We start from the raw sequence: 22111 nt of genomic DNA on the forward strand, positions 1-22111 counted from the left end.
TCATTGGGAAATTATTATGAAAAAGTGATACTCTAAGGGCACAAATGTTTTTTTTTTTTGTATTAGAATGAGAAAGAAGAAATTAGAATGAAAGGAAATCAGAAATTTGGGGCCTCGAAACAAAAGAACCCACAGCCTATAACCTTCTACTAATAAAAAGATATAGTTGAAAAACATTCTTTTTGACAAAACCTTCATAAATCTTATCAACTGAACACTGTGACTACTGCCTGTGATAAAGATGGATAGAAAGCTGTCATCTTTCCATATATTTTGTCCCAGCATCTCAAAACCGATACCAAGAAAGAGAAGCATGAAGCAAATGAAAGAGAGAGAGAGAGAGAGAGAGAGAGAGAGAGAGAGAGAAGAAAGAAAGAAAGAAAGAAAGAAAGAAAGAAAGAAAGAAAGAAAGAAAGAAAGAAAGAAAGAAAGAAAGAACTCAATAAAGCAGGTCCAAAATTTTGTCTAGAAAAATAATTTGGGTTGGGTTTCTGGCACAAAGAGTTGAAGCAAATAAATCTGAACACTACAAATGTTTTAGGGGATTATATTGGATTGACCAATAAAATGTCTATGTTCAAAACTGAAAGTATTGAGCCGCCAGACTGCACCAGCAAACAGATGTTGTGCAGCCCGCAGAAGAACATCCTCACCTGGAGAATAAGAAGAAACTTGGAGCCGAGCAGAGCATGTCCGGGGTCTCAGGCACTGGCCAGATGGCTGCTGCTGATGATGACAACTAGAAGCTCACTAAAGACACCTCCACCTCTGCTGCTGAAGGCTCCACATCCGCCTGCAGGAGTGGGTGACAACAGGGGCCTGGATGCCTTCTGCACTGTACCAAATGGGAGAAGTCTTGCAGATTTCTTCTCCCAAATCACTGTCTTCTGGAAGGGTAGTTCGCTTTCTGGCTCAAGTTTCTATAAACAGGAGTGGCATTTTACACTGAGGGACAAAGCTGATCATCTCCCAAAGATCCTGGGCTTTGAGAGAGATGCAGGGCTCACACAGGCCCTGGGCAGCAAGGCTAACTGGGGGCTCCAGGGGTGACGTTATTTTATGCTTTTGAGGAGACTGAAAGGGTTATGGTGGCTGGAAGGACCAGCTACCGCCAAGATTGGTATTGTTTATCAGTCTTATTGCCTGACACTGAGCTAGACCACATTTCCTAGCCTCTCGTGTAGCCTAAGAGAACCACATGATTGTCCTTCGGCTAGTAGAATGAGAGCCAAGTGAAGTTTGCACTTACAACCGAGATACAGTAGAACCCCCATGCTTGACTGTCCCTTTCTGCTGGCTTTTTTCCGTTACCTGGAGAACACTGGCAACCATGTATCACAGATGGTGGCATCTGTCTACTGGAGTTCCTGACTGGCTGCAGGAAGCTCAGCTTTCTGGGCTTCATGAAGTAGGCAGCAAGATTCTTTTGAGTTAAGCCACTGAAATGGGGGGCTTCAGCTCTCATAGTGGCAAGTAAAACTTATGGGAAGCCACTGTCTTAGACTGAAGAGTCCTCAGTGGTCCAGACCAAACCAAAATGGAGTCACTCAAGCTAACTAAATGCCACATAATCAAACCGAGCTTATGAATGGGCAAGTTTTCCAAATCATGGGAGATTCACAGCAACCAACTCAAAGGGGCTCAGTCAACCTAGGCTGGCATGACAAGGATGTCCTGTCTGCTTTAACCTATAAGGAAAGTCACTGTGAAATGGCCAATCTGTTTGCTGTCCCTTGCTTCAGCTTTCTTTGTCATTTTGCCTATGAAGGCAATCTCTGCTCAGCTTATCAGAGCACTATTCTATTTTTGTAGATAGGATGCTGCCCAATTCACGAGTTACTAAGTCAATTAGATCATTATATGCAATTTGTTGAAATTTTGCTCTTAGGCACTAGAAACAAAATCTACTTAATAATAATACACTATGGGAAAAAGATTCCATCTAGACCAAAAAGCAGGAGTGGCTATTTCTCCTCCTTCTCTGGTAGAGTCTAGTGTTTGTCTCAGAATAGAATGCCACTTCTGTTCTTCTCAAGTGCTTTCTTTCTTAATCTTACTGCCCAAAGTAGACCCCACCGCTGACCTCTATAACCACAAAAGAGCAAGGCTGATCTTCCCTCCCATCTAGCAGAAGAATCGGTGGCTCTTTTCACGTTATTGTTCTCCTTTCAGCAGGATGTGGGTTCATGTTCCTGTTTGCCCCTTACCTGCAATGTGATCTGAAAAAAAAAATGGAAATAATTCTTTCTGAGGTTTGGTTTTCTCATACCTAGGACTCAGGATTTTAATAAAGGTAGACCTTAGAGTGCTCTGTAACAAGCCCAGGTCTAACCAGCTTAAAACAGCAAAGGTCTAAGGTATCCATATGGGTTTGGGTGGCCTTTCAGGGCAGGTTTTCTCCAGGCTGCAATATACAAGTCCAGATTGATAAAGATGTCAGCCTGTGACTTCATTGTGTGGAATATGTCACCTCCTCAGACACTAAATCTGGGAAGCGGGGCTAGGAAATCACCTGTGATCTTCTTGCTGCCTCGGCCCAAGTAGTCTACGTCCTTTCCTGTGGCAGTTTATGGGCCAGAACACATTCTTGTCCTGATCCAACTTCAAGGAGTTTTTCCGTGGGCTAGAAGGGTACTAATAATATCTACCCCACTTGGAGAAAAAACTTTCCTCGTGAGAATATTGTGAAAATTTACACAAAATCGGCAAAAGAAAGTTGCTTCATAGATTCTGAAAAGTTATATCTGTCCTGTAACACTATGGTCTCTTCATTCCCTGCTAACAATATAGAAGATTTATGACATCTTGGAATATCTCTATTGGAGAATAACATTCAATGATGTCTTCTTTTATTTATCTATTTTGCTTTTGAAACATGTGTACACTAAACCATAATTCAATCCAGCCACCACATATTGAATACCTACTACGTTCAAGTGGTTTTCCCTGATGTCATAGAGTCAGACCTGGATTTAGCAGCTAATGCTAACAATAGAATGGATGAAGTTAAATAAACCTTCCAAGGGAGCCTTTTGAGTCTGACTTTTATTGGGTTCTGACCAAAGCCAGTCGCTGAGCTTCTGCAGAGTCCTTCAAATGTCATTCCCCGGTGTTCCTGATATATAGGGCTTGCTGATTTTAATCCAGAATTGTAGTTATTTATTTAACTAAGAATTTAAATAGGCTAGGGGAAAATAATAGTATTCTATTATCTTTCTTTGATTTTTTTTCTCAATGCTTTAAACTCTAAAAAAAAAAATTATAGCTTCAACTTGCCCCATATATTAAGTGATTATTTAATATCCTAGCGGTTTCTAGCAGCTCAGCACACTATGGGCTCAAATTTTCCTTGCAAAATTTGATGTTATTTTTGTGTGTATGTGTCTTTTTCTTTGTGTGGTTCCAACTTTTCTAAAAGGAAGTCAAATTGTCCTTTCTCTCCCTTATCCCCTTTACCCTAATCCATCTGTTATTATTCCCCTGGCTTCTCTGAGGACTAAATGTCCCTAACTTAATTTTGTTGAAGTTAATGATATGGCAATAAGAAAAAAGACAGGGAGAAAATGGCAGGATGTAGATTGCCATTAGTCTATACATACATAATTGAAGATTTCAAGTGGGGTGAGTTTGTGGCGGCATTGTTAGAACTGCTCTTCAGGGTGCGATTGCCAACCAGGTTTCAAAATTGCAGAGTGGGAGAGCAGCCTGACATGAGGGAGGTGGGTACCAGGCTGCTGAGCCTCTTGCCAAGATTCAATAATGATGATGAAAATGCAATACTCTCATTGCGTGAGCCAGAGGCTATTTCTAGCACACCCCCACCTCGCTCTGTCATTGCTGATCAAGGCGCATTGTTCTCTCACTTAATGTAACCACAGCTTTCAGCTTCCCAAGTGCTTCTTAACTTATCCCTCTTTGCCACTCTGCTGAAGTCTTCGCTCTGGAGGATGGAACACAGCCCCAGTCATAACACCTGCCCATTGGAGGGAAGCTGACACTCTGGGATCTCGCATGCACACCACAAGTACTTTCAGGACTGTGTGGAAGGTGGGTTTTGTGAAAGTTTCTAACCCCCAAGGGTTTGGATCAACAAAGACACGGGTCCAAAGCCTACCACTGGATGCTATTTATTTTCCTGGACAAGTACATGCACTTCTGAAATCTTCTGCTGTAAGTTTGTATCTGTTTCGTTGTCCCCAGAAACCACTCTAACCCTGTCTTACTCTTGCACTTAAGCCATGGGCCATTTAGAAAGCTCTGTCCCATCCAGTGTCTGTTTCTTATCTCCAAAGGAAGGAAGGAACCTTCTAAACACCAAATGCTCTCTGGGTACCAGGCTCCGTTTTGGGCACAGAACGATATTACTTCCAAATATATTTAAGGTTCTTGTACAAGATGACAGAAAATGTAAGATTACCTGAATCAAATCTGAGACAAAGCAAGAAGGAAAAAACAGAAACAAGAACTTAAAATAGAATCAGGAACAAGGCTGCACACTTGTGGGAAATCACAAATTTGGTTTCTGATTTCCATTGGAGTTAATACAAAAAAGGAAAACAAATAATCACAATCAACACAAAAATGGAAGAGAACAGTTATGCAATTCATAATGTTCATCAGATAAAAGCATGCAAGTGGTTAGGGGGAAACATGTCCATTCTCTGGACAAGAATGAGGCAGGAATTCTCCTGGGGTTTCTCCTAAACAGACCTCTGTGCTGCCAAAGGAGCCGTGTCCTCAACAACACTCTTGAACAAGCACCAGTTAGAAACAGAAAAGGGTTTATTCTCGCTAAGCTTAGATAACGCTTCACGGCCAGAAGTCAGGAGAGCCACGAGGTTGGGGGCCAACATGGAAAGCAGCATTTTCTCTCAGGAAGGGCTGGTGGCTCCTGGAGGTTGGTGCTCCGGCCACCTCCACGGCCTCCCCTCGTCCTGCCCCGTCCTTACATCTCACAGAGCCAAGTCATAGCAGGACTCCTGATGTAGCAGTTCTCCACCGAGGGTGGCCTCTTATGGGACACCCATGGCAAAGGCTGCATGCGGCTCCTGGCGGACTCTGGGAGATACTTGGGGTTAGAGAGGTTGTCGGCCCGTGACCCTGAGGATGGGCTGGCAGGTTTCTAGGCAGAGGAGGCCATGCCTGAGCTGAGCCGCACTAGCCTGGCCTTCCTGTGCTGTCCACAACGTCCTGGTGCAGCCAGGAAGTCTCCTCAGACGGACGGTGGATGCCATCACCTTCTCTGGGACTTCTAGAACCATGATTCGAATAAACTCTCTTCTGTTAAGTTACACACTGTTATTTATTTTGCTATAACAGTGGGAAATGGCCAGGAGCATACCCTCACCACACCTGATAGCCGCCCATAACAAAGACCTATCCAGTCCAGGGTATCCCGAGAGCCCAGGCTGAAAGACTTGGCTCTCCTTCCCTCCCTCCCAGCCCTGGGAGTGTTCTGCAGGACGCCCATTGTCCTCGCCTCCCTGGTCCATGAAGGGGTCCTGCTACCGAAACTTCCTGCACCTCCCTCCAAGCCTGCCTCCTTCCATGCTGCCTGTGGACTCGCGCTGCAGCCTCTGTGATGAACACGGAGATGCCCTGCCAGCACCATCTCTGCATCAACAGTGCCCTCATCCTCACCCAGGGAAGTCATATTTGACCTTGGACTGGAAAGGAAAGACCTCTGGACTCAGCCCAGTCATGCCGACCCCATTCCTTTTGGTCATGACTAAGGATGAGCTTTCGTCCCATGGTCATAAAGGTGAGTCTGCTGGGAAACTTCTGGGAAAGGTTTTGATTGCTGATGCAAGAGACAGACAGAGCTAATAGTGACCTCTTTTCCGTCTGTCCTGACTTGAATGTAGACTCAATGTCTGGAGCTATGGCCTCTTGACATCATCAAGTGACAAGAAATAAAAAGGGGATGGGCAAAAGGCAAAGAACACTGGAGGCAAAAGAATTCACTCTTGCCACAGGGGCCTTCTGAGCTGGCTGTTCTTTTCTGTCTAGAATCCTCCTGTTTCCCCCTTCACATGGCTTATTCCTAGTCATACTTGCCATCTTGACTTACGGGTCTCATCCTCAGAAAAGACCTCTCTGGCCTCCCTGACTCTGCCTGATCTTGTTAGAAGTTTGAAGAAAACCTGTAACAAAAGCCTCCATCCCAGCCTCTGTCACAGCTGTGATTATTTTTGTTTGTGATATGATTTGTTTTCATGACTAAACTCCAAGCTCCAGGATGACTGAAGCCACCGCAATGTCTTCAGTCCCTGACATTTACATTCTCAATAAGTAATTTGCTTCTCTTTTGTCGAATAAAAAAGCTTAAATTATCTGGAATTTAGAATTTCTTCAGTCTCTTAAACAATCCTCCGGAAACTATTTTGCTCAATAGAATGGTTGTTAAATAGTCAGTGGGTATGAGTGCAAGAATGTGCTCCCTGGAAAGTAACCAGAGCCCACGCGTGTCCCCTGTGGACCACACATCCTGATGACAAGAGAGATAATTGAGCCGGGGCAGGCAGGACCAACTTCCTTTCTGAGAGCAGAAGTGCCCAGAGGAGAATGCTTGAACGAAGGCCATGCTACTCGCCACAAGAGAGATGAAGGCGGGCCATAGGCAGAGTTGAAATTCTCAGTAGAAACCCACTATGAGTACTGCAATCAGTAGGGCAATGGGTGAAATCTCTGAAGTCCTACAATGTATAACATAGCTAACAGTCTCAGTGCTTCACAGAGAAGACTCAGTTTAATCTTTGCAGTGATGACAGAATACAGTGAGGTAGGTAGACCACCTACATTTTATAGAATGGCAGGCTCTGTAGGTAAAACAAGCAGTTTTGGAACACAGGCTCACCAAACTCCTCTGTTAGTATACTTCCCCCTCTACCATTGGCTCTCAAACTTGGTGGCCACTGAGATCCTCTGGAGAACAGTGGACTCCAGTTTCAAACATTCATATTAAACTTTTCATGAATTGAACAAACTCTCCAGGTACGTCTAGTGTGCAGGGTACTAGACCCACTGCTGGGCCTAATCTTAAATCAGGTTTATATGTCTACAGCGGGCTGAATGATGGCCCTAAAAGTAGAGGTTCAAGTCCTAACCCTTGTGAATATGGTGTTGTGTGGAAAAAGGGTCTTTGCAGATGTTAGCATGTCATGGATATTGAGCTCGGAACACCTTGGATATAGAGTGGGCCCTTCCTCCAACGATAAGAAGGGCAGAGGGAGATCTGAAACCAAGACTCAGGGGAGAAGGCCACAAGCAGAGACAGACAGAGTGATGCTGCTGTCACAACCCAAGGAACACTGGGAGGACCTGACCTGACAGCCCGCAAGGAGTCTCTCTCCAGCCCTTACAGAGAACACACCTTCCTGATTCCTTGCATTCAGTTTTCTAGCTACTGAAACTGAGAGAAGTGCCGTATTGTGCTCCTGAGTTGACAGGAGTAAACCGAGGGGACCCAATAGAGGCTGACCTCCAGGAACTTCGAGTCAGTGGTCTCCAGTGAGACCTAAACGTGTGCATTTCTAACAGTTCCCAGGCGAGGCTGCTCCTGCTGACCCAGGACCACACTTAGGTCACTGCTCTATACTCCACGCATCCCTGGGCTCCCTTCTCAATCTTCCCAGACCAGCCATGAGGAGTAACAAAAGGAAAGGGGATGTGTAGCCCTCTGGATCCCCGGGATCATTCTTACCAATTCACTGTGTCATCGGTCTTTAGGAAATGAAGGTGGCAGTCTGAGTACAGTGGTTCCCCAAGTGGACTAGGACGGTTATCCAGGAACTATGGGACCAATTAGCAGTGCACCACACTCTAGGAGAGCCCTCAGCTTCCAGCCAGCGGACGCATCCTATCCATGTGAGTTTGCACCTTTGGTCGGTGGCAGAGAGGAAGGTTTCTGCTCACAGTTCCTGCCACTCAGACGTGCTGCACCATCAGTATGTTGTATCTAATATTCTGAAGTGCTCACCCATTTCCATTCTCTTTTTAACCATGTTTTAAAGGGCCATTCTTTAGCCTTGTGTCCCTCTACAGACATTCACACAATATTTCCTTTTCCTTTTGCAGGCAAATGTAATTGTTGTGTACGCTCGGATGTTTCTCTTCCTCCTCTCCCTTCTCTACCCCATAACTCACACAGTGCCTTTCCTGGCATCCCTTTCGGGCTGCTTTGGGGTTCATCTTCCTTTTCCTGCTCCCAAATCCTTGAGACCATCCGTAGTCTTCTCTGGGCGCATTCATCTGTTCAGAGTGTTTCGTGACTATATCTTTGCTGATGAGCCCCGGGTTTATTTCCAGCTCAGCTCTTTGTCTCGGGGCCATCGACATGTTATCCAGCTGTCTCCCCTTGGCCTGGAACCCAGCACGTGCCTTCCTGAAAGCCTCCTCTTCTCTGTTTCTGCTCCTGGGCTGTGCTCCAGTGACAGTCCTCATCCCCAGTTTCTCCAGGGGACCCTGCGGGTGGTAACAGCAATGTGTATTTCTGGAGCATCTCCACCTGCCCACGCTGTTCCAAGTGTAGGGAACAAGCGGCAAGCGAGACAGCCCGGTCCTGGCCCTGGACTCCTGGTCTGTCAGTCTCACAGTCTAACCAGCCACCATCAGTTCCTGTCCCCCGTGCTCCTTCCCCGGCACATCTGCCACAGTGCACACTCTTGCTTAAAATCTAAGTATCTTAACATTTCCTTTAGAAAGAAGTGCATCTCCTCGTGGGAGCCTATCAGGCTCTGAGGACATGATAACAGCCTCTTGTCTACACCTCACATCCTGCTAGATTTTCTCCCACCACTCATGCTCTGGGGTAGCGATGCATCTTCAGTCTTCCATCATACCACATTGCCTTTCACCTCTGGGATACTGCAAGTGTGCTTCTCTCTGCTAGAACACTTCCATCAGCCACAGTCCACCTGAATAATTACCAACCGTGCTGTGGTCACCTGCTCACAGGTTGTGGGCTCAGGGCAGACTTTCTGGAGTCTTCAGGTCTTAGTTGTTTCTCTTGAGATTACCATGGCTCCTGGTTCATGAGCAGCCTCGGTGACGGAAAGTCTCTTACAGACTTGGCTCTGCTTATTCACATGCATCCCCACTGGAAGGTAGTTCCCTGAGAGCAGGCACTGTGCCTGCTTTCACCTTCATTCCCTGTGCCTAGCGCAGAAGCTGACAAGTGGTAGATATTCAATAGATATTTGTCGCCCAGATCAGAGCTAGGCAGCTGCAGCATAACTGACATTATAGCCTGGGTACTTCTCAGGGGGCTGCTCCGTGCACTGTGAGATATCTACCCGCACCCTTGGCCCCTGCCTGCTGAATAGTAACACTGCTGCTGTCTGTCTCCAGATGTGGCCACTGGTCCCTGATCAACAAAGGACCCCTCAAGTGAGAACATTTGGCCTAGATGAAGAAACTTACTGTGGAAGAATATGAGCCTGGAACTATAGAGGCAGGCGCAGAGTCAGGATATGGATGGAATTGGCCCTTTGGGCTGGACACAGGCACTGAGATGGGTTAGCACTCCTGGCCCAGTTTGGGTGCAGATCCTGGAGTAAAGAGTAGTCATGCAGTAAAGCTCAGCCTGGAATGAGTGGAGACAGCCCAGCAGGAGGGGAATGCAGAAAGGCAGCAGAGCATAAATATTAACTGCTCAGGCTTTGAACTAGACAGACTGGGTTTCAGTTTTAACAGCATCTCTTACCATCTGTGAAATCCTTGACAAATTATTTAACCTTTCTGAATTTTCATTCTCTCACATGTAGAAGGAGGACAAGGATATTGCTTTAAAGATTAAATGAGGTAATGCATCTATGAAACGCTAGCACAGAGTATTACACAGAAGAAATATATGACAAGTGCTCATTATTATTATCATTGATATTGTTATTAGCATCAGGATGGCCAGCGAAACAGAGCGTTCTGGCAGGAGGATTTGGTACCTAGCGGTAGCTGTTGTGACAAACAGGCAGGTGGACGGGCAGCTGGGGCTGGTGAAGGACCCACCCCTGGTAAGGCCAAGTGCAAGTGTCTCCTTCATGAAACCCTGTGCCCTTAGGGAGGAATAATCACCACCCACATGTGCTAAACACAGCCCTGATGCAAAGCAACCTAATGGGAATCCCAAGTATGTGATACCAAAGAGCAGTACTTCTTCAACACAAGGGAAAAGATCCCACAGGAAGCCCAAAAGTGTTCAAAAAGTAAAGAACATCAGAATAAAAAAGTGGATAGATATAAATAAATATTGACAAGCTGAGACAATAATAATAATGAATTTATTATTAAGTTAACATAGATGAATTAAAATTCATGACAAACAGCATGAAATGAAGGAGCAATAGAATCAAACAAAGGTTCAAGCTTCTCATGCTGTTGGCTGTGTGGTAAGGAGTTATTCATGAGTATCATACTCTAGTAAGTCAAGCATGCATGTTTTAAACTCAAGAGTAGCTAATAAATGGGTAGCATAAGAGCATGGGACTAACACAGTAATAGTAATGATATATACATGTTTACTAATTAAGAGAAGTTTTAAAGATAAAAGAGAAACTATGAGTGAGAAAGAGAGAGTGCCAGTGAGAGAAGAACAGGGAACAGATGGTACAATATGAAAATAAATGGTAAGATGGTAAATATATACTCAAACATATCAGTAATTACCCTTCACGTTAAAGAGTAAATGTTCCTGTTAAAAGGCTGAACTTGTTAGACTTGATAAATTAACAAAATCCAGCTCTTTGATGCTTTCAAGAATCTTGCAAAGGATGGAAAACGATATTCTATGCAAACACTAGGAGAGCTGTATTAATATCTAACAAAGTAAACAGTAAAGTTAAGATACTTCAGCAGAAGCAAGAAATTTTGAAATGAGAACGGGTCCGAAGCTAAAACTATTCTGAATTTTCATTCACAAAATACTCTAACCTCAAAATACTTAGAGCAAAAACTGGCCTAACTAAAAGTAGAAACAACTCTACAATTATAGTTGGAAATTATAATTTACTTCTCTTAGCAATGGCTAGAGACAGCAGAAAAAAAGATCAGTTGGGATATAGAAGATTTGAGCAATACAATTAATAAACCAGACCTAATTGACATATGTATATTTCTGTTCCAACCTGTACTGAGTACTTGTTCTCTTCAAATTTCAAAAATTAACAATTGAACATATGCTGATTCATAAAACTAAGTCTCAACACATTTCAAAGAACTGACCTCAGGAAGAATAAAGAATCTTGCAACAGACCAATTATAAGATAACTAGAAAAGTGTCTTACATGTTTGATTATCAAGCAATACACTTATAATTCTTTTAATTTAGGGAACAGAAGAAAAAAGAAAAGAAATTATGGGCTAGTCAGCTTTTCTGTTTCAGAGGCAAAATTCACAACACCCACAATTTAAAAGAGGAAAGGGTTAATTTGCCTTACGGTTCAGAGGGTGCAGTCCATGTTCTGCTGGCTCCAAGGCAGAAATGGGATGGCAAGGGGCATGGCAGTGGGAAGCCATTCACCTCTGGCCAGCCAGGAAGGGGAGCTAGAGGGGAAGAGCCAGGCAGTGAGGTGGAGCCTCTGCCAGCCTCTTCTGACATGACTGCATCACATGACCTGTGAATTTATCAACGGAGCACTCCAGCGATGAGGAATGCTCCCCTGACTCGACTGCCTTTTCAGCACAGGAGACCTTTGGGGAGAATTCTAGATCTAATCCATAAGTCGTTACACCAGAAAACATAAAATGTTTTGAACTAATTAATAAAAATAAATGATATTGATTTGTGAAATGCAGCCGAAACCAATCTCGATGGGAAACATACTGCTTTAAATTCTACTGGGGAGAAAAAAAGCTAAAATTTCATTTTATAAGTACTTGAGAACTTTTTTATGAAATTAGAAGTCTAGTAATAACCAAAGAAAGGAGATAGAAATAATAGATAAGGGAAGAAGTTAATATATAAAAACAAAGATACAATAAAGAAAATCAACAAAGCCAAAAGTTTACTCTATGAAAGATAAATAGCATTTAGAAAATTTCTAATAACTAATTTAAAAATTCTAAAGGGGTAAGCTATTAAAAATGAAGAAAAGGTGACATCTTCTGTGGTTTGAATATGGCTGTGTCCCTCCAAGTTCCTCTGTGATTACAGATACGGTCCTCAGGGCGGGTGGCTTTGTTGGGAGGTGCTGGACCCTGGAGAGGTGGGGTCTCGGGAGAGGAAGTGAGGGCCCTGAGGAGAGAGGTCGTTCTCTTGCCTCTCCTTGAGCTCTCCTGAGAGAACTGTCCTAAAAGGACAATAACGGGAGGTGGGAAGATAGGTCTTTCTCAGAGGGGAAGGGGGTCAAGAGGTGGAGGGAGGAGGGAGATGGGGAGAAGGGTGCAGAAAGGGAGTTGGGATGTGCCGTGTCCGTGGACCAACTCCACACAAGGGATGCGAACATCGTGTACTACAAACACGGACCAAAAAGAGAGGGCTCAAGAGCCGTGTGAAGTGGAGAGGGAGGGCAAGGAGGGGTGAAGAGAAGAATGAAGGTGTTACACACACGCGCCTTCCTCCCACACGAGCATACACGGACTAATAAAATAAAATGAAATTTAAAAAGAGGAAAAATCCAGCTGGAAAATGGGGGGAGTTAGGGGAGAAGCACATATTTGGTGCGTAGTGGGAGATGAATTTTGCTGAGAGAGAAGAACCAGAAGGTAGAACTCCTAGAAACAAATTGATTGGGTATTTGGAGGCCAAGTGAGAGCAGTCTGAAGCAGTAGGGTGATAGCCATGGATTGAAACTGATCAGAGCAAATCTCTGAGATCACAGTCTAAGATGCAGCCGAGTGAAGGACAGATATTCCTAGAAGCATGGGGCAACATGGATCGGTGGGACCCGGCAGGCAGGGAGCGGTGGCCAGAGTTGGAAAAGATCCTGGAGTGGTAGCTCTAGGAACAGCAAGGGAGCTTCTGTGGTTTTCTCTTTTTTCTTTTTTAAAAAAGGAGCAAAGGGCAAATGAGTAAGAGACTGAGGTGACTGGAAGGCAAAAGACAAGAGGAAGGCTGTGCAGAGTGCAGCCCCTACCAAGGGAGATGGGTCTCTGCTGAGCCCAGTACAACCAACTCCTTGTCCCAAGGTCACCTTGAACATTTTCCTTTATCTGCACACTGCTGATGAAATGTCCCTCCCTCCATTCAAACCTCCCTGGTTCTCTTCCTCTTCGTCTCCTTTCTGCACTCCAGCTAAAACAAAAGACCATCTGTAGGGCATTTTGCTGTCTGCAGTGACCTTGTTATGGCTGATTCACCTGAGTAGGTTTGGGACAGATTTTGCAAAATGAAGCACAGTTTTGTGTATAATAAATGCATGCACAGATATCTTTATTACTCTATGGATTGTTTTTTTTCTAATTCAATAAATATTTCGCAAAGGTCAGGGCCAGAGTGAGATGGATTGTCCTCACCAGCTGGCTGTAAACACTCATAGCAGGAAACCAGAATAGGCAAAAAGAGCACTAATGGTCTTCATTCTTTATATCTGCATTTCTTCACTAATGCTCACATTTTATAAAACTGAAGTTCAAGACAACTTTTTCAATTTATGAGCAATAAGGAGCAAATGGAGAGGATCATTCATGGAAATGAGAAAGTTTTCCAATTATCAGTGACATTCATCTTTAAACCCCCAAAAGCATGGTTTTTCAGAAATGCTGCAGTCAGTGTGAAAAAGTAACTATTGATTTTACTTTTACAGCAACATTGAAGGACAGAACTTTAGAGCCTTAGCATGAGAAAAGGGTTTAGGGATTAGTTATTTCAAGGCCTTTGTTTTAACGCATGATTCCCAGAGGAGTTTCAGACGTGCCCAGAGTCAGGCAGGTGAGGACACACCTGAAAGTAACAACGGTCATATTCATAGCAAGATACAGCACTGCTATACATGCCAAGGATGGCTCTAGAAGTCTTACAAGCTTTAGTTATTGCCTCCTACCCAACACATGAATACAGTTACCACACTATTCCATTGGATGGGTGAGGAGAGAGAGGCAGGAGTAAGGAAGTCACCCGAGTGAGGTGACACTAGGGGTGCAAGGCAGAGCCAGGATTCCACGCAGACACCGTGACTTTGAGGCAACGTTAGAGCTACTCCCAGTGTATGCACCTGTGACTCTACTTTCCGGAGTTGCTCCCCAGGTTTTCAAATGAAAACCAAGAAGTTGTTTAAATTATACTGATTATTATATCTGAAAAGCTCTCTTTCCCCTCTCTAGTCATTTGAAAGACAGAGAGAGAGAGAGAGAGAGAGAGAGAGAAGGAGGAGGAGGAAGAAGAAGGAGGAGGAGGAAGAGGAGGAAGAGGAGGAGGAGGAGGGGAAGGGAAAGAAGAAATTTTAAATCAAGACACAGAGCAGGCAAGAACTGCAGTTTTCTTTATTGTTTTTTTCCTTTGTTTTTAAACCAAGTTCCACCACGCTGGTCTTCTGTGAGGCCAAGTTGGGTCTGAGGTCCACTCAGTCCTGGACTGTTCTCCCAGGCTTCCCTGGGAGGACGGAGAAGTACTGCACACAGCAGCTCATTTCTCCACCATAGGTGCTCTGAGGTGGTAGGAGAACGTCCTGGCCACAGCTGCAGTTGGTGAAGACAGGCAGAGCTGCCCGCTTTCCTCTGCAGGGCCTGGTGGCCTGGCCTGCATTCTGCAGTCCCTGGGCTGTCCTGTAAGATGGCTTCACAGCTGTCTTCTCCCTGCAGTCTGCCCAGCTCCCCACAAACCAGGCTGCAGGGAGAATCTGGCCTTTGCCTCCAGTCTCTCTCTGACTCTTTCATGACCTTGTGATGAGAGAGCTGCTTGGTTTCCAAAATCTGAGCCCATGCTCCCTCCAAAGGTTTTACACTACGAACCCTGCTCCGCAGTACTAAACCCTGGCTCAGTAACGGCAGGCTGCTGCACCTCACTCCCGGGACCCCCCCCAGCTGTTCTCTCTTCTCTCACTCCCCGTCCTCCTCCTCCTCCCTTCCCACCTTCCCCATGGAGCAGAGTCATTCTCCTGCACCCAGACCCTCTGTCTTCCACTCTTCTGCTGCTACAGCATCTTCCAGATGTCCTTGCAGTATCTCTAGGTGACCCAGCACTTCTCAGAATCCTTTCTGGCATGCTCTGTTCAACAGCTGAACGCCCCATTTCAATTTTCATTTTTCTGGTAGTCCCCATGCTGGCTGCTGACCTGAACATTCACTCTCTCAGCTCTCATAGAGTCTCCTGCAGGGACCGTGTTTCACCTCCCTATGGTTTCTCCAATTCCAGAGCAGGCTCACCAACTACCCCTCATGTATTGTTTCTTTTTAGTTCATACACATTGGGAGTTATTTGTGGATAGGATCAAATTTTGGTAACTTTTTAATATCTGTTATTTAGCCCAGTGCCTCCTATTTATTATATGCTCAAAAAATGAATAAAAGAAGATGCTAGTATTCATTATCCCACCCAATCAACTGCATTTAAGATTTTTGTGTCATGCTATGTTTTGCTATGCATCTCCTTCTTATCATTCTTTGGACACTGATCCAGGCATCTCCAGCAAACTAGGACAGCACACTCAAACGCTGTTCTTTGAGCTTGGGCTCCAAAACATTTCTGTTTCTCCAGATATGGTTGATCAACCCTGTAGAAACCAATTTAGGTTCGTTATCTTTCTAAAGCAAAGAAAAAGAAACACATAGGCAAAGCAGCATTGAAACACAATAAACACACGTATGTAAATGAATAACCTACATCCCCCTCACGCAGACCTGATAATTGGCATTTGTGGGATGTAAGTGTAGTGACGCTTTCTGTCATGGGAACCTTCCCTGGATGCCAATCTATCTGAGAGCAAGTTCTCAACAGCCTGTAGCAAAGACGCAGCTGCACAAATAATAAGTACCCCAAATACTGCCTTCCCCACCTTCCCACCACTGTTTATTGGAAGTAAAGTGGGCTGCAGGAGCAAAGGTAATAATTGCCAATCAGGAGGCTCTTTACATGCAAAACTGCATAATGCAGGGCAGACTGGGTCCCCTCTGCTGAAGGCCAGCGGATGCTACTTTCTGTTGTGTGGAGTGAAAGTGCAGCCTTAAGGTGGCTAGAAAGACCCCGGTGGCCTTCGACTCGCACGCCTCTCTCAGCCGCCTTCTGCTCCCACTCCCTGTGCCTCTGAGGCACCGAGGTCCCTGCTGGTTCTTGATCTTTTCGCCATGCTTCTGGCTCAGGCCCTTTGTACTTGCTGTTCCCTCAGCCAAGCATTCTTTCTGCTAGTTTGCTAGGGCTGCCTACTACAAAGTACCACAAATGGGGTGCTTGCAGTGATGGTCTGAGGGTCCCCAACACAAAGGAATGATAGATGTTTGCAGTGATTGGGAAAACTAACAACCCCATATGATCATCCCAGCACTCGTACGAGCACTGAAATAGCACACTGCACCCCTGCGTGCAATTATTATGCATCGACTAACACTTCAAAAATATTTTTTAAAGAAACAAATGTATTCTGTCCTAGTTGTGTAGCTAGAAATCTGAAATCAAGGCATGAGCCAGTCCTGCTTCCTTTGATAGCTCTAGGAGAGAGTCCTTCTGGCTCTCTAGCTTCTAGCCTTTGCCAACAGTCTCTGGGGGTCCTTGGCCTGTGTCTCCCTCTCTGCGTGTCCATCTCTGTGTCCAAATTTCACCCTTTTATAAGGCTAGCAGTTAGATTAGGACATAGACGAATGACCTCTGTGAAGACCAATTTCCAAATGAAGATGCATTACTGGGTGTTAAAACTGCAAGATTTCTTTGAGGGAGACACAGTTAAACCCATAACATTCCTCTCCAAGTATCTGACTCTCCCAACTCTCTCTCTTTTTTTTTTCCGGTACCGGGGATCAAACTCGGGTCCTTGCGCTTGCACAGCAGGCGGTGGAACCACTGAGCTCCATCCCCGGCCTCAACTCTCTCTGTATCACCACCTCACTGACGCCTTCTTCAACAGCACACCAACACCACCTTCCCTGTGCTGTCATTGCCTGCCCCGTCTCTGCTTTACATCTCTCCCTTGGCAGTGACATCACCTTCTCACTGACGCCTTCTTCAACAGCACACCAACACCACCTGCCCTGTGCTGTCATTGCCTGCCCCGTCTCTGCTTTACATCTCTCCCTTGGCGGTGACGACTGTCCACTTGCCTTACTGATTGCACTTCTGTCTCTCTCCCAGTGCTTTATCACCTGCACAACGACAAGGATTCTGTCTCCTCTACTCGCTGCGGTGCTCTCTGTGCTAGAATTCTCCACTCTGTGGCAGGCACTCTGCAAATGCATGTGGAATAAACAAGCTCCTTTCCCCAAAGCAGCCTGGAAATTATCAAAATGATTGTCATCCTCATTTCAAAAATAAGGCCACTGATGGTGGCAGAGGCTGGGTGTCTTGCTTAAGAGAATCAGCCAATGAGTTTTGGAGCTGGGCTGAACCTGGTGAAATTGACTCTAAAACTCATGCTCCATCCATTGTGCTGTGCTGCCCAGGGCAGAACGAGGGGCTTCCTGCAGATGTGCGAAGAATTCTACAGCTGCTTAAATTACTGTGGTTTTTTTTCTCTAGATAAAACAACACTTGGAAAACATGATCAAAATGTAAATATTCATGTCTAGGTAAGTGGTCTGGCTCAGCTTGCAGTGTCACTCAGACAACTCCAACAGCAGAATACACTTTGTGTATCTCTAAAATTAAAGAGAAAAATCCAATTAGGTAAACGACTCTTTGGCTCAGGTGATGGTTTTATTTCTCTGGGCAGATTAGAAAAACCAAGAAGCATATGCAGTCTGAGTTCCAGACAGCTGGGAGTTAGGTATGTATCGCAACTTTCAAATTTCAGACACTAAGGCTTCCAAACCAGAGTGAAACTTGAATGTCAAATTAACAGATGCTGTGGCTATAACCTCAAACACTCTCTTAACCAGCAAATATATGTCCTGCATTTCCACAGGCAAAGAAAGTTAAACAGTGATCTCACTAAATCAAGCCCCAAACCTTCCAGTTAGGCAAAGAAAGTTGTTTCTATTTGAATTACCCAGATTGGCTGTCAGCATGGATCATATCCACTGGATAATTGCTCATCTTTCCTCTTTGCTCTGCATGCATAGCCACAGTCTAGGAGTCACTGCTCAGTGGAAATCATCCATTGCTGACATGTTCCTGTCACAGTGATGATTCTGCAATAAGCCAGGGACACTAAGCAGAGTGGGAGCCATGTGTGGCTGTATCTGCCACCATCATTAAACACAGGTCTAATCAAGGATGAGAGACAGGAGGAGATGGTCAGGCTGAACACAGAACCAGTTTACACTGTGGAGCCCTGTATTTAGATAAGAAAATGCAAAAAGAAGAAGAAAAGACAAAAGGAAGCGGGAAACCTGTGTCTCAGAACCCAACATAATTATCCAACTATGTCAGAAGAAGAGAAAAATGGAATCGAATTTCCAGCTTTTAGAAGAAGGCTGAGTGCTTTGGGTTGATTGACTGGGTTAATCAGATTCTTTGAAATATTGGGCAGGTTTTGTCAATTTGTTGGCTTGTTTGCCTCTTTTGCTTGTCGGTATGGGGGTGGCTGCAGGGACAGTGAACCGCATGTTACAGACCCTACATGGTGAGAATAGCTGGCTCCTAAAGCCCCCACTGAACTCTCAGAAAGGAGAGCGGGGTCTGACTGTGTCCATGTCCCCCAGCCCCAGCGCTGCTGCAGCCCTGCCTAGCGCATGGAGCCCAGGAGAGCGGAAGGAAGCGCTGCTGCGGGGAGCTGACCAGATACCGTGCTAACCCCACGCCGACGGGCCGTTGCTCTTCTTCCTGACATGCTCCTTCGCAAGCCCCAGGGAATTAGACCTTGATATTAGTCATATTTCCCAATTCTGTGTGAAACTGGTCAGAGGTTGAAAATGACTTTTAGTGTGCTGGGTGTTAGATTTTGCTTTATCGCTCTCACTCTGTACCTCTCTCACTTGGGCAGGCCTCAGAGATTACTGTGCATTTTAGTTCAGTTTCATCATTCCCATATATTGCAGTTCCAGGCACTATTGCTTTCTTAAGCCTACAAACTTTTATTACTCTGCCCAAAGATGAGGATAAAGTTTCAGAATTTATTGCTTAACCTGCCTCCATGAAATACACTCACGTCCATGAGCATGTGGCAGAGCACCTCGAATTGCAGCCGCACATGCGTCAGTCACCACCTGTGAGTGCGCAAGCAATCGGAGCATTCTGAAGGCGCAGGTGGCTGTGCGTGGATGCAGACTGCGGCCTCCTTTGCACAGCAGAAACAGTTTTGAGACAAGAGCTGCGTTATAGACAAAACATTCTCACGTCTCCATTCAGAGGAGGCTCTCTTCACCCTTGTTGTCCCAAAGGGGTAGAAATGCTTTAAAACTCTTTTAGGCTACACTTAAGATGTTGAAGGCACCATCACAACGCAACCAAATAAAATGTTACGGTTACAGAACTTAGAGCAATTGCTTCTATTGCGAAGTCTGATGGAATGGTAGAGCAAAGAAACGGTGTTCACGAAAATGTTTTGTTTGGAAAACACCCGTGTTGTAGCTAGAACAGCCCGGTCTTTGTCAATAAACACAGCCTACAATGACTCATTTTGTGGTTGCAAATGCTGTCCTCAGAAGTGGAGATCTTTTGAAGAAACGCATTAAATCTACTCAGAACATTAAGAGAGATTATTATACCAAAAGTAACGTTAGATATTAAATCCAGTTAAAACAAAACCAACTGTCTCAACTGTCATGAGATATGGAACTTTAGAAAAATTTTAAGAAAACACGTACTAGGTACAGGTAACTTTTCTGCATCAATACCCTACTTACAATAAACCTGATCCTTTACAAAGTGCAAGGAACGGGACCTGGCCTGGAAGTTACTCCATGAAACAGGTGGACATGGTGTGAATAATGAGAATTTTTCACTTCTTTAAAACCCTTGAGTAGTAAGAAACCTGGCCATGTCTAAGTAGAGGTGTGGTCATTACCCTTGGCTTGCAGGGAGAAATATCCTTAAATTCTTCACCTTTCCCAAGCGATATTGTGCTTCCTGAGGCCACATCTAATGGCTTCATACAATGACTCAGGGTGGAGCTGGACACACCTGGTGGTCTCAGGGGGACACTAACCATGCTAGAGGGCCCAGTGGTGAGAATAGAGTGGAGACTTTGGGTAAAGAGGAATCAGGTGCCCCAAAGCTTAGTGCATCCCATTCACTGAGGCCCAGGTGAATACCGTGAACTCAGGATTCCAGCAGACATCATGAGTGGCTGCTGACACTACCCCACACCAGGAGGGCCTTCCCGAGAGGGAGCCCACTCAGACTCATGCCGGGTGCCTCATCTCTGAGCTGGTCTTTGTTCCTTTCCCTGCTTTGTCTGTTTCTCTTTGTTCATAAACATGAATGTGAGTGCAGTGTCTTTCGTGATCTCTGCAAGTCTTTCCACCGAATCATGATTCTTGATTCTTCTTTTTCCCTAATCCTCTCCCCCTCTTCGACCCCTCTTCCCCTCCTTATTCACAAAAGCTTTGTTTCCATTTTCCAAGGGTGGTTTTGGATAACTCTCAAGCTTGCACTTGGTGTCAGAAGTTCTGGGCAGATTTGGGGTTTGGAGGACCGGTGCCTGCAACCTCACACTTTGGATCATTCCTGGATGCTCCCAGCTATCTGGAGCTCCAGAGCTGGGCCAGATGGCCCAGAACTAAACATCAGGTTATTCTGAGGCTGAGACAAAGGTCAAGCCTCAGAGTCTCAGTAGAGGAGCACCCGAAAGTGAGACCCCATAGGAAGCTGGCAGGAGCATTGCTAGCAAGGAAAAAAAAGACTCTTATTCCTTTATTATTTTATTTTCTTGGCAAGACCCAGGAAGCACTAAAGGATTAGCAAAGCTGTAGGTATATGAGAAAATGACCAGGAGGGAGGCTGCCATGGGAGAAGAGTAGAAGAAAGAGAGAGAACACAGGATGAAGAAAAATATGGGTCACTAAGCCCAGAGAGCAACTAGAGAGATTTCCTCTCAGCATGGTCTTGCAAAGCCCTCCACACTCATGGTGTAGAACACCCTGTAATTGTACACAGATCTTTTATTTTTAATAATACTTTTACCAAAATACTTAGGAGGAATATATTTCATGGAGGTAATATTATGCTTCTAAGTGTTGGAGGTAGAAGCAGAAATCACATTTGTTTTTGTGGCAGATATGGAAATTAAAGTCTAGGGAAATTAGATTGCCTATGGTCATGTTCTCCCTTTCAAATAAAAAGGTTGGAGAACAAAAGAACAGAAGAAATTTCTCATTCCTGGCAACAACAACAACACAACAACAACCACAAATTCCAAGGAGAAGCTAGCAAATAGGAAATGAAATTATGTGGGGAAGCCAATGAGAAACACGACGTTATTTTACATTAAAAACTGAACTATATACCTGCTGAAAAGGGGAAATTAAACAAACACTCTATGACAGAGGGTAATAAAAAGAAAATATTCCACCAAGAAAAATTTTCAGGATTGTATCAAAGCGTTCCTCTGAAATTGATAAAAAACCTTTTTCTTCATTTCTTCTCTCTCCCTCAGAAACTTTACCCTTTCATTAGAAGTCAGCCATGTGCAGGAATTACAGATAGCTGCAATATTTCATCTTGTATTTTTTAATCAGTCACTGCAGTGCATGAGCTGCTCATGAACTGTGCTATGGTTTCCAAGAAAACCTCTCCATCCCTTGGTGCAGCCATTCCAGATGGGCCCTGGCTACGTCAGTTTCAGTTGTTCTGGGAGAGGAGAGTGAACTGTGAGCTCAGCTGGCTTCGCTGGCCACCTTTACTGGTAAAAGTGAAAGCTGAAGAAATGTCATCAGTCAAAAGTTCAACCCTTTAGCGTTCACAACACACAGCTCATTCGTGTTCATACCTGTTAGAAAAGTGACCCACGAGGAAGATGGTGTGATGATGACTACTGGACAGATACAAAGATGAGAGTGTAGGATCTACATGGAGCCACACTGGCAGCATGATTCCCATACCTGCTCCTCCACAGGTTCTTGTCCACAACACGAAAGTCCCTGAATCTGAAAA

The 22111-nt window shown here is 44.8% G+C and overlaps 1 long non-coding RNA gene across 3 annotated transcripts in view; it reads right to left on the reverse strand.

Moving 5' to 3' along the window:
- Positions 1-22111, reverse strand: part of LOC101718632 (uncharacterized) — a 59931-nt gene that overhangs the window by 18850 nt on the left and 18970 nt on the right. Inside the window, exons 3-4 of one of the 3 annotated variants that reach the window (XR_015444268.1) lie at positions 21948-22104; positions 373-15644 (exon numbers count right to left, since the gene is read on the reverse strand). This is a non-coding gene — a long non-coding RNA (uncharacterized LOC101718632). Of the gene's footprint in view, positions 1-372; positions 22105-22111 lie in introns of those variants that run through there. The other 2 variants (XR_015444269.1, XR_015444267.1) reach the window with 2 other exon arrangements.

Source organism: Heterocephalus glaber, unplaced genomic scaffold (genome assembly GCF_053883595.1).
Source record: "Heterocephalus glaber isolate CG9 unplaced genomic scaffold, H.glaber_assembly_v1.0 deba00001600, whole genome shotgun sequence".
Taxonomy (NCBI): Eukaryota; Metazoa; Chordata; class Mammalia; order Rodentia; family Bathyergidae; genus Heterocephalus; species Heterocephalus glaber.